At 37.5% G+C, this 13,728-nt stretch overlaps 1 protein-coding gene across 30 annotated transcripts in view; it reads right to left on the bottom strand.

The window, feature by feature from the left end:
- Positions 1-13,728, bottom strand: part of LOC136850546 (CAP-Gly domain-containing linker protein 1-like) — a 673,714-nt gene that overhangs the window by 407,362 nt on the left and 252,624 nt on the right. The gene's annotated exons all lie outside the window — the stretch shown is intronic.

Below are 13,728 nucleotides of genomic sequence, written 5' to 3'. Positions count from 1 at the left end.
TATGGGCCACTGACATGAAATCTAAGCAGCCGAAGAATTATGGAGTTCGTTAGAAAGAAGAAAGTAGGACCAATCATGAATAAGTAAAATATCCGCCGAAGAGGACACTTCAGCGCAATCGAGTTTTCTGTACAGCGTATATATAATGCTGAATGAAACTCTCAGCCGCGGCCCATGAAACTTTCAGCCACGGCCTGGTGGTGGCCTGTGTCGTTGGCATCTATAGCGGTGCCGGACGCACGATCATGAGTAACTTTAACCGTAAATAAAATAAAAACTACTGAGGAGGCTAGAGGGCTGCAATTTGGTATGAAACTCTCAGCCGCGACCCATGAAACTTTCAGCCACGGCCTGGTGGTGGCCTGTGTCGTTGGCATTTATAGCGATGCCGGACGCACGATCATGAGTAACTTTAACCTTAAATAAAATAAAAGCTACTGAGGAGGCTAGAGGGCTGCAATTTGGTATGAAACTCTCAGCTGCGGCCCATAAAACTTTCAGCCAAGGCCTGGTGGTGGCCTGTGTCGTTGGCACCTATAACGGTGCCGGACGCACGATCGTGGCGAACTTTAACCTTAAATAAAATAAAAACTACTGAGGCTAGAATGTTGCAATTTGGTATGTTTGATGATTAGAAGGTGGATGACCAACATAGCAATTTGCAACCCTCTAGCCTCGGTAGTTTTTAAGATCCGAGGGCGGACAGAAAAAGTGCGGACGGACAGACGAAAAGCCATCGCAACAGTTTTCTTTTACGGAAAACTAAAAAGGATACACATATTAACAGACAAAAGGCAGGACCAGACAAGCCTAATGAAAAGAAGAACAAAGATAACGGACTATGAATGAATAAATCGACTTCCATTCACTTCTTGTGAGTGAGGCCAGGTGAGAAGAATTCAAGACCCGGCCAATCCTTGGGAGCGCGCACGCAGGGGGAAAACGGTCATTCGAAACTGTTGATAACATTACACCTCGACAGCTCAGCGCCCCCAAGGTAAGAGCAGGTGGAACGGGGCCGGACCTCGAGATCTTAGCTCTTCCGATATTGCCACACACGAACAGATTTCACCCCATGCAGAAAATACGCGAAAGTACTTGGCCCTCTGTCGTTTCAATTTGAACTTTCCCAGTGGTTCCTGCTAATATATATATATATATATATATATATATATATATATATATATATATATATATATATATATATATATATATATATATATATATATATATTATCAAGACGACCAATGAACCTAATTACCCATCAGACGCTTGCGGGAATTCATAAAGAAAGAAACCAAACTCAAGCAATTCATCGCTCTGGCCACTGAGGTGTTGATATGCAAATCGTCAAATCCCCCCTTTCACGGAGAACCTGAGAAGATGTGAAGCCAAATCCTCCTAAAAATATAGAAGTCTCATTCACGGCGTAGCAAGTCTCTCTCTCTCTCTCTCTCTCTCTCTCTCTCTCTCTCTCTCTCTCTCTCTAGCCTTCTAAGGTTTCAGAAATGGATAACTAGGGTTACTGAGCCTATCACGCACTCTTTGAATAAACAAACTGAGCTCACTACGAATTCCATTCTAAGTCGCAAACTATTTGAAACGATACAGTGACAGTAAAAAGTAAAGCTCTCTTTTCCTTTTCATTCTGGTTTACAACGACTTCATGTTCGTAACCACAGTCGCCACTGGCGCGCTGAAGAGCAGACTGAGACTGAAGGGAAAAACCCTTTAACAGAGCACTTAACGAGAAATGATAGGTTTGCATCTCACCTATCTATCTATCTATCTATCTATCTATCTATCTATCTATATATATATATATATATATATATATATATATATATATATATATATTACTAAAAGAACCTCATTCAAACTGGATGGTATCTAATGGAGAATTTATTCAAAATGAGGTCCTTTTAGTAATTCTACTAATGCACAGAACAAGTGTATGTGATAAAGTTAATATACAGTATATATATATATATATATATATATATATATATATATATATATATATATATATAAATATATATATATATATACACACACACAAAATGTAAATATAAACGATTATTTAAACATACGTATATGTATGTGTGTATGTATATATATATATATATATATATATATATATATATATATATATATATATATATATATATATATATATTATAACTATAAATACACACACACACAATTACTTCTGGTGCACGCGCGGTAAGATATGCAATTGTCAATCACCCTACATCTGATACTACACAAACTAAACCTCCCAACAGTCTTAATTTACACCCCCCATGAAGATACGCAATCAAACGATAGCCAATCCAGTAACCATCTTGTACCTACAGCTAGTTACAGGTACCCTTTCTCTTTCCACGAATATCTTCCCCCCGTAACTGTCAACTCAAACCTCAGGACCCTGTCAATTATCCACCAGACCCCACCATCAAGGCAATGACCATATTCACCGCCACCGTCCCTGGCATTTACATCAATGAGGCGCGAGAGGGTTTCCAGCATGAAACTCGGGGAATCCTGCAGCCTCAGGAAATGCATCGACAGTGACAGGAGTTAGAGATCTCAGTAACTAAGAAATAAACGAAATCCGTTTCTCTTTTGATAAAAATATGAATGGACTTATGTTCCCCTAGAATGAGTGATGAATTGGACGTGATAACCACTTTCAAAGTAATAAAAGAATTTTGACTGATTTTTTTACTTTGATTATTAAACTATGTCCTTATCATTTTTTCAGTTTTTTTTAATGGCGAAATTTTAGGTCGAAGAAAAATCCTCAGAGAATTTTATTACTTTTCTTCAGTTACTTTCCATTGGTCAGAACTGTCATCCTAAGCACACTAGCCATCTTCTGCCTTCTAAATGTTATTTTTCACTGTCTTCCTATAAAAACCGGGACATATCTATACCGGAAAAAATAACAACAATCAATTGATGACACAAAGCACAAGAGACCAGTTGGAATACAAGAGGATATAGTAGCTATCTTGATCTCTGACTGACTCATTTTAAACGACAAAATCATAATAAAGTTTATGTCCCAATTAGAAAAAGTTGCGCAACTTCTCCCACTTTCTTTTTCATTATTATTATTATTATTATTATTATTATTATTATTATTATTATTATTATTATTATTATTATTATTATTGTAATTGTTATTATTATTATTATTCAAAAGACGAACGCTATTCACATGGGACAAGCCCACCAAAGGGGCCACCGACTTGAAACTCAAGAAACTTCCAAAGAATATTAAGGTGTTCATTAGCAAGAAGTAAGAGGAGGTAAAGGAAAATACAGAAAGAAGGGATCTCACTTATTAAGAAAGTAAAAATAAATTAATAAATCAATAATAACTTCCATTAGGCCCGGAACGCACACAATCATTTAGTTGCCGGACAGTTGCATCGATTTTCTCACTGGAAAAAAAAAAGATTAAAATTTGAACGTTCAAATAATGAATAAAACATCAATCGCCCCTACCTGCTGACTCCGGTCGAAACTAATGCAAGCAGCAGGAGAGATGGGAGATCACGCATGTGTTGCAGTAACACATTCCAAAAGGCCCAACTGACAGACAACACAGTTAATAAGCGCCGATGCTTCAGACACACAAGACGCACCTTGCATTGATGCCCCTTTAATGCAAGGACCTTTGTGTTCTGTTAAAGCGAATATGCTGTTTATCATACCTCCTGGTCTGCATAAAATGAAGGTCATGTAGGACTTCGTTATATGATCGGACTCTCTCTCTCTCTCTCTCTCTCTCTCTCTCTCTCTCTCTCTCTCTCTCTCTCTCTCTCTCTCTCTCTCTCCCCCTTTGAGCTATCACACAATTCTCAAAGGTACATAAATTTAGGAAAACATAATTCGTTGTGTTTGGGTGCCGAAGAGCTTTCAGTTACGAATCTGGAATCATCCATAACGACATAATTGTTATCTTTTACTCTCTCTCTCTCTCTCTCTCTCTCTCTTTAGGAAAACTTAATCTCTTAGTTACTCTGTAATCATCTCTCTCTCTCTTTTTACTCTCTCTCTCTCTTTGTGCTATCACACAACTCTCAAAAGAACACAGATTTAGGAAAACTTAATTCGTTGTGTTTGGGTGCCGAAGAGCTTTTAGTTACAAATCTGGAATCATTCATAATGATATAACTGTCACCTTTTACTCTCTCTCTCTCTCTCTCTCTCTCTCTGTGCTATCACACAACTCTCAAAGGTACATGAATTTAGGAAAACTTAATCCGTTGTGTTCGGGTGCCGAAGAGCTTTTAGTTACAGATCTGGAATCATTCATAAGGATATAATTGTCATCTTTTGCAGTTGCACTATGAATCAATTGTTAGGAGAGGGTTGGGGAAAGTAAGATGGAAGAAAGAGAATATGAAAGGACTTACAGCTAAACGAACGAAAGGGGTTGCAGGTAGGGTCCGAAGGGACGCTGCAAAGACTCTTGAGTAATGCCTACAGTGCACCGCACGAGATGAACTGACGGCACTAACACCCTATACGAGATTGAGACACACTCTCAGGCAAGACCTCTCCAGGAGTAAAAAGACCTGTCTCCAGGAAGCGTGACGCCTTACGATTCCCCGAGTTGACAAGGCGGCGCCTAATTGCAAACCAAGTACTAGGCAAATGATTACGCTGTAACTACGTCCTGCACTTCGTTACACGAACGAGAGAGACTGGTGGGTGTCGATCGTGAGGTTTGATCATCATATTTATTGGGACGGATTTAGTTACCATTCAGGAAAAATTTTTTTTTTTTTTTTTTTTTTTTTTTAGAATTATTACCAGGTATTTGATGTTATCTGGTTCCCAGGATATGGCGTGTCAGGCGAGTAATACATATTAGGTAAAGGACGCAATATGACTAAAACATAATATATGTTATGATGAAACAGTCTCATTTCCGGGATAATTTCACCTTTCCTGTAAATATAAATATATATATATATATATATATATATATATATATATATATATATATATATATACATATATATATACATATACATACATACGTATATATACAGTATGTGTGTATGTATATAAAAGTTTATGCAGATAAAAAGGCGAGACTGTACAAAATCCATTCATATAAAGGCACAAATATTCAAATATATATGCAAATACGAAAATAAAAAAATGTTTGGCTTTTATTATAACTTTAATTCACCAGTAGTGGTTTCAGGTGGCTTATGTGACTCATCTCCGAAAATTATATATATAATAATATATATATATACACATATATATATATATACATAATAAGGTGAGAAATAAATTTTGTATATACCTCTCATTATATATACAAGTATTTATTATTTTTCACTGCTCTTTCAGCCTTGAAAATGCATCAAGTATTTATGTGAAACGTTTTTCAGCTCTTGGATAAATGTGTGCAAATGGAAAGCCTTTCCATGAACTCTTGATCGTACATATACTATATATATATATATATATATATATATATATATATATATATATATATATATATATATATATATATATATATATATATATATATATATATATATTATAAGTCTCACCCGTTTGTACTTTCCACTGTGTACTTCAAACTAGAATAGGTTAATGTCTGTTCCTTCTCTCGGCATCACAAAAGATACACAAACAAAGAACCTAAAAATTCGAACAATGAAAATGTCCTCGCTCAAAACAAACAGCTTTCACCCAGAAAAAAAAAAAAAAAAAAAAACCTTTAGTCGACACTCAGAAGTCTATTTTTCACATTCCCTACTTCCTCCAGATGTTAAAAGTCCTTTAACACAAACATGAACATGGGACCGAGTTGGGATGCCGAGAAAAATGAGGAACGAATTGGCCCCAACAGCCCTGTGATGACCTCAAATAGGGGTGTTGAGGAGCAGAGATCCTCGCCGACCTACTATTGCCTCATTACACATACATCACGTTGGCCACTTTCTTCCAAAGACAATTGAAGCTAAAAAAAAAAAAAAAAAGGACAGAAAGGAGGTCAGGGCACCATGGCCAAAAAAAGAAGAAAAATAATACATGGAGGGCAAGCCTAAATGTATCATAATTTAGTCCAATAAAGGAAGGGCGAATGTCAAGTATTATTAAAACGAGAGAGAGAGAGAGAGAGAGAGAGAGAGAGAGAGAGAGAGAGAGAGAGAGAGAGAGAGACTGAAGTCAAATGAAAATCTGGTAAATAAATTCAAATACTCTACGAGAGAGAGAGAGAGAGAGAGAGAGAGAGAGAGAGAGAGAGAGAGAGAGAAAATCTGGTAAATTTAAAATTCACAATCTAGAAGAGAGAGAGAGAGAGAGAGAGAGAGAGAGAGAGAGAGAGAGAGAGAGAGAGAGAGAGAGAGAGAGAGAGAGAGAGAGCAATAAAAAATCAAGCGAAAATGTAGTAAATATAAAATTCGCATAATCTAGAAGAGAAGAGAGAGAGAGAGAGAGAGAGAGAGAGAGAGAGAGAGAGAGAGAGAGAGAGAGAGAGAGCAAAAATCAAGCGAAAATCTGGTAAATATAAAATATAAAATTCATATAATCTAGAAAAAAGAGAGAGAGACAGAGAGCGAGAGAGAGGCGGACGAAGATAACGTTGACGCATCGTAAATAAAGTGAAGCAAACAAGACAGAGAGAGAGAGAGAGAGAGAGAGAGAGAGAGAGAGAGAGAGAGAGAGAGAGAGAGAGAGAGAGAGATTTAAAATTCATCCCAGAACATGTGGCTAATGTCTTCTGTCTTATCAAAGCGAGCACCACCAACAGTGAAGACGATCGGTTAGTGTCTGCCTGTGCCCTCTGGGACAATAAAGATTGATAAAACCTTCACAGAAGGGGTCGAAATGCCAAATATTGTCTGGAGCACTGGACTGGCTCTCGAAGGACGAGTCCTGTGACCGTCGTCATTTCAAGGGGCGGGTAGTGGCGTCAGTGCACCTCATGCGATGCACTGTAGGCATCACTGAAGGGCCTCTGAAGCGTCCATTCCATGGCCCCTAGCTACAAACCCTTTCATTCCTTTTGCTGTACCTCCATTCATATTACATTTCTTCCATCTTGCTATCCAACCTCTTCAAACCTACCTACTTTCAATTTCCTTTCCAGCGCTGAATGAACTCAGAAGTCCCAGTGCTGTTACATTACATTCCATTCCAGACGCACTCTGTTGCTTCTTTTGGGATTTAAGGTGAAACATTCTTACTCCCACAGTTTTCTTTCTTTATTGGTAAAATTCCTAAACGTAGGGGTGCCTCTGTCTTAATAATTTCAGCGACTCTTGGTGTCCAAAGGTGCTTGTTTCCTTCTGAACTGCTTCTCTAAACACATTAAGATTTAACATTAACGTTCTTGTATGGATCATCATTCACAAACCTTTGAATGTTATCCATTCACAATTCGTCTAAACTCCGTAGGGGGTTAGTGCCGTCATTGCACCTCACGTGGTGCACTGTAGGCATTACTAGAGGGTGTTTGCAGCGTTTCTTCGGCTCCTAGCTGCATCCACAGTTTAGCCATTTACTCTACCTCAGTTCCCACTTCCTTTCTTCAGTCTTACTGTCCAACCTCTCTAACTGTTACTTCTGTAGTGCAACAGTGGGGTTTTGTCCCAGGGACACCTTTAGATCTTTGTATTTCTTTCAGTGTCGACAGTGCCCCAGTGCTTGGGTTGAAAGTCTCTTTTTCATAAATCAAACTCTTTCTAAATAGGATTCAGTCCAGTATTTCCCATCAAGTGGAAATATGAATACTACAAAGCAATATGGATTTAAATATACAAATGTCTGATTCAATATCACAATCAATATTCAGTTCGTGATAATGAAGTTCATTTGAGGGATATACCTACTATACTCTTCATATTATCATAATTAATAACCTATAGAACTCTACAGAGAAAAAAGCCTTTGAATTAGGTCTAAATGCAAGTAGATTACACTCACCAGTATTCATCTTGCAAAAAATTCCATCCTTTAAAAACAGCATATTTCATTTTGTAAAAAATGCCATCCGTTAAAAACAGCATATTTCATTTTGTAAAAAATGCCATCCTTTAAAAACAGCATATTTCATTTTGTAAAAAATGTCATCCTTTAAAAACAGCATATTTCATTTTGTAAAAAATGCCATCCTTTAAAAACAGCATATTTCATTTTGTAAAAAATTCCATCCTTTAAAAACAGCATATTTCATTTTGTAAAAAATGCCATCCTTTAAAAACAGCATATTTCATTTTGTAAAAAATGCCATCCTTTAAAAACAGCATATCGCCATAATTATTTACCAAGTTGAAATGAATCCCACAAATATCCTCCAGAAGGAAATAACAAATCCAAAAGCAATTACCGGCAGGATTATCCATTTTCACTCGCACCCTTGGTAGGGGCGAAATTGAATTCAACAAGAGCCTCCCCCGTCTTTTACTCTCACACCAGAACTCGGCCGAAGACACAACATTGGCCTGGTGTACCGAGAGGAAAAAAGGGATAGGAGCGGGTCCTAGATAGGAGATTTGGGAATGAGTCCTGAGGACGAAAACCACGCGTCTGGGGATGACGAGGGTACTGGCTTAGATAAGAAGGGGAGGGGAGGTGATACGTTGAGGTTTGGACAAGAGCGGGACAAGACACAAATTATACACCGAGTCCCATTCCGACGTCATGCTCTAACTCTTACAACTTTTTTTTTTTTTTATCTTTCCAGTTCTTGCCTCTCTCTCTCTCTCTCTCTCTCTCTCTCTCTCTCTCTCTCTCTCTCTCTCCTCTTCCCCTCCGGCTCTTCTATGGTCTTTCATCCCGCGAGGACCTTTCGAACTTCGACGAGGGAAGCGGTCAGGCTTACTACCAAACTCTCCTTTGGATTTTCATAAAACAAATAAAAACTTCGGTTGATATTGTTCACTAGACAAAAGCACAATGAAGCTATCGAATTATGTACTCCGTAAGTTAAAAAGAATTGGGCTACATGAATCTCAAACATTAGTTTCTTTCTAATTTGCAATCTGGTCATTGATACCACAAGATGTGTGTGTATTATATATATATATATATATATATATATATATATATACAAACACAAACACACACACACACCTTGTGGTATAACGTACGGAGGTGAGAGGGCCCGAATTCGAATACCCAGCAAGGAAAGAGACGCATGGTCAAATTCCATAAGAACCTCCGTGACCCTAAGCCGTGGATCATGGAATAAGTGAGTCATGGATTAAATACCTGGTAGCTATTTGGCTGTAGAGGACCAGAGCATGGGTTTGAAAAGGACATGTAGCTATCCACCTTGTTCTGAGATATACACTGGTAATCAGCAAGTAAACGCCTTATAGAGCAAACCCAACCGAACATAATAATATTCTCCCATGGTGGACGAAACACATGTATGATTCTTGGTGTAAGAACGGTCTCCACAAATTAAATACAAGACACCAGAGGAATATCTATACCGCTTAAGTAATGATGGCAAGAGATTCAAGAAACTAACTAAAAAGCACAAGGTCCACGTCTCAGTACTTCTTCATTCATAACTGCTGAAGTGGCAAAGACAAATAATAATAAACAAATGAATACATAAAAGTCTGGGTAAACGATTCTGGATGTGATCTTAAGCCATTCGTTTAACATCAATAATACCAGTAACTACAGAACTAATGACATCAGAAACTATAATACTATATAAGGTACAGAAAAAGGATGTACTGTGTGTCAAATACATTTACCTGGACAAAGGTTCTTCATAAATTCACTATTTAATGCATGAATGTTGCACTGATCGTTATCTCGCTTCTATTCTAAGATATCTCTAATCTTGTGGAGTATCTCGTGGAAAAAATGCCTTCGTATACTCAAGGATAAGTGGCCCTTCAAATTTCTTTGCCATCTAAAATGTTAATTTGTCACCAGACAAACTCGATCAAGCGCGAAATTACCTCTGAATATTTTCGTGTATGATGATAGATGACTCAAGCAATAAAAAAGTTTCTCGACTTTCACTGGAGATTGATGCAAGACACCGCCACGATTAAGAAGAGAGAGAGAGAGAGAGAGAGAGAGAGAGAGAGAGAGAGAGAGAGAGAGAGAGAGAGAGAGAGAGAGAGACTGTTCACCAAATTCCTCTAACAAGGAAGAAAATTAAGGGTGTAATCCGTTACGTCAATATTAAACTTCTCCTCGTCTCGTCCCAGAACCAATAGAGAATTATTCAGATGTGGAAGAAGTTTCAAATCGGGAGAGTTCCGTTTGGGAAGTTATCGTACAAAGACAACGACTGGCAAAAGGTAAACAATCCCACTACATGAGAACGAATCGTGAGCCAAAGAAAACTACTGTGCTCTTATTATAGTATCTGGCGGCCTAATGGATTCTGTGGAAAGAGGTGAAAGTGGGGAAGCCAGCAGACTCCTGGTCGCAATACTGGCCTGGAAACAGATTGCTGGGCAAACCCATCATCATTACCATTCAATGTTAATGAGAGAAAGGAGGCGTTATGAGTCCTCCGCCTCTGATATTCTCGTAAGCTTCTTCGTCACGTAATGATGCCCTCGAGAGGAAAGGAAGATAGATAACAAATGCAGTAACATTTGTACAAATATCGTCTGACGCCACAGGGAAACCTCGAAAAAATGAAAAACGACAGAGTGCCAAGTATTTTCGGGTACTTAACACATCTTTGGGGCACAATGATGTGTCAATTACACGAAAGTACTTGGCGCTAAGTCGCTTCTTTTCTAGTTTTTCCTGTGGCGTCAGTTTGTGAACAATCCACGTGCACATTTTTGTTATCTTTTAGTTTTCTGAAAAGAAAACTATTGTGCCGGTTTTGTCTGTCCGTCAGCGCTTTTTATGTCCGCCCTCGGATCTTAAAAACCACTGAGGCTAGAGGGCTGCAAATTGGTACGTTGATCATCCACCCTCCAATCATCAAACATACCAAATTTCAGACCTCTAGCCTCTGTAGTTTTCATTATATTTAAAGTTAAAATTAGCCATAATCATGCTTCTGACAACGTTATAGGCCAGGCCACCACCGGGACGTGGTTAAAGTTTCATGGGCCGTGGCTCATACAGCATTATACCAAGACCACCGAAAGATTTATCTATTTTCGGTGGCCTTGATTATACGATGTACAGAAAATTCGATTGCGCCGAAAAAACTTCGGCGCATTTTTTTACCTGTTTAGTATTACTGTATGTACAAATATACAATAATCTGCTATATACTTCTGCCCGATACATTAACTGCTGATCAAAGAAGACCAACATTAGGAGAAAAATTTAAAATTATTTACAAGCAATTTACTGAATAACAGAAGCAACGTAATATGTTTGTGCACATAACCAAACACATACAATCACATAAACAAACAGAAACATACCGCATGTATATGCAATTGAAAAGACCTCACAAAATTGCTTTGATGACTGAAGCGAGAGGACTTAACAACTCTGCAGTATCTACAACGAGATGACCGCCATCATCTCATTTGGCAATAACAGGATCGTTTGAAAACCACCAATCAGCTACCTGCTCCTGTCACCAGGTAGAAAATACTTTCTCTCAACACTTTTCCCATAAACCTCAAAAATTTCACCTGTTTTCACATGGATACTAATCACCTACACACACACATATATATACATATATATATATATATATATATATATATATATATATATATATATATATATATATATATATATATATATATATATATATATAGAGCCTGGCCAGGTAAAGCCTTAAGTTCAGTGGTACTCAGGTTCCAGCTTCTTTTATGACTTGTGTGGCCTGGTTGGCAGCAGTGTTGTCTTTCAATTGTAAGACCTGGCTTCGATCCTGGTGTGAGTCAGAAATATATATATATATATATATATATATATATATATATATATATATATATATATATATATATATATATATATATATATATATATATATATATATATATATATATATATATATATGTGTGTGTGTGTGTGTGTGTGTGTACTGTACTGTACGTTATTTATGTATGTATGTGCATGTGTATCAATACTGTAACTCGTTTCAGGACCGAATCCAGGATTCCCAGAAGGACATAATATATAAAATCTAATAATATATATATATATATAATATATATATATATATATATATATATATATATATATATATATATATATATATATATATGCGTGTGTATACAATAAAAAATTTATTATAAGTCACTGTATTTCGGTCTCGTTTCTTGGCGTAGCCTCCCGCGGTTTGCAAAAAAGCTGAAAGATCAATGTTCTACTTCTTGTGTTGACAAGAACCCAAACTGTCTGGCAAATCGGCTCGGGAGACCTAACATGACATTTTGAGTTCGATGTGACGCGAAAACTAAGGAGAGCGGGAACAAAAAGTGGACATCAACAACGGCGCCAGCACCACCATCAGAGATGGGAAAAAGATAGGCCTACGATGTAATGGCCTGACATGAAAGAAAGGACCAGTTTTAAGCGCTGAATCCCTTGGCACAAAGGCCTACTGATATATAAATCATTCTTCTCTGAAGAGAAACAACTTTCCAGTTCTTACAAAGGGGATATTTCAAAGGCGTCACGCGAAGAGCTCGATAGGAAAGGAGGATTTTGTAGATTAAGTGTACCTTAGTTTAACAAGACCACTGAGCTGATTAACAGCCCTCCTAGGGCTGGCCAGAAGGATTAGATTTATTTGACGTGGCTAAGAACCAACTGGTCACCTAGCAACGGGACCTACAGCTTATTATTGTGGAATCCAAACCTCATTGTGACGAGAAATTAATTTATATCACCAGAAATAAATTCCTCTAATCTTCATTGGCCGGTCGGAGAGTCGAACGCTGGGCCAACAGCGTGCTAGCCGAGAGCTCTACCCACCCCTCCAATGAAGAACTTAGGAGGTTGTAGAAAGGAGGGTTCTTGGTAATAGAGGCGAATGGTGTGTTGTAAGTAAGGGGATTCGACATACTGCTGTGGAGTTTATGTGTATGAAGAATCTAGTGGAGGTTTTTTGCATAATGGGTTTATCAACGCTTTATCCGTGTTCTGGAAAATGGTATGAGGTTGAAAATATACTGTATTTATGTATGTATGTATGTATGTATACATAATACATTTTCTGCATAATGGGTTTATCAACGCTTCATCTGTGTTCTGGAAAATGGTTTGAGGTTGAAAATATACTGTATGTATGTATGTATACATAATACACAAACATATACATACATACATACATACATACATACATACACACACACACACACACACATATATATATATATATATATATATATATATATATATATATATATATATATATATATATATATATATATATAAATATATAAAACCACTTGGCAAACACACTATGCCACTCAATAATCGTTTTAAAAACGAGGCTTAAATGTATTTCCTTACAAGATTCCACAAACACGAAAACAACCCTGTAACTCACGCTCCCTCTGCCCTGACCCTCCAAACACTCAACAGATTAATCATTTCTCATTTTCGAAAATGAGGAACAATTTCTCTATCGTCCAGCCTTCATTATCACCCCATCATAGGCATCTCTTGACGATCTCAAGCCAAGTTCCCTCTCTGGCCCTAATGGGAGTTTCGCAGCTCGGATGAGTAATACAATAACATTTAACTTTACAGAAAAAAAAAAACATACACAAAAACCGG

The sequence above is a fragment of the Macrobrachium rosenbergii genome, chromosome 22 (genome assembly GCF_040412425.1).
Source record: "Macrobrachium rosenbergii isolate ZJJX-2024 chromosome 22, ASM4041242v1, whole genome shotgun sequence".
Taxonomy (NCBI): Eukaryota; Metazoa; Arthropoda; class Malacostraca; order Decapoda; family Palaemonidae; genus Macrobrachium; species Macrobrachium rosenbergii.
Note: the sequence above shows the minus strand (reverse complement) of the source record. Positions and strands in the feature narration are given on the sequence as shown.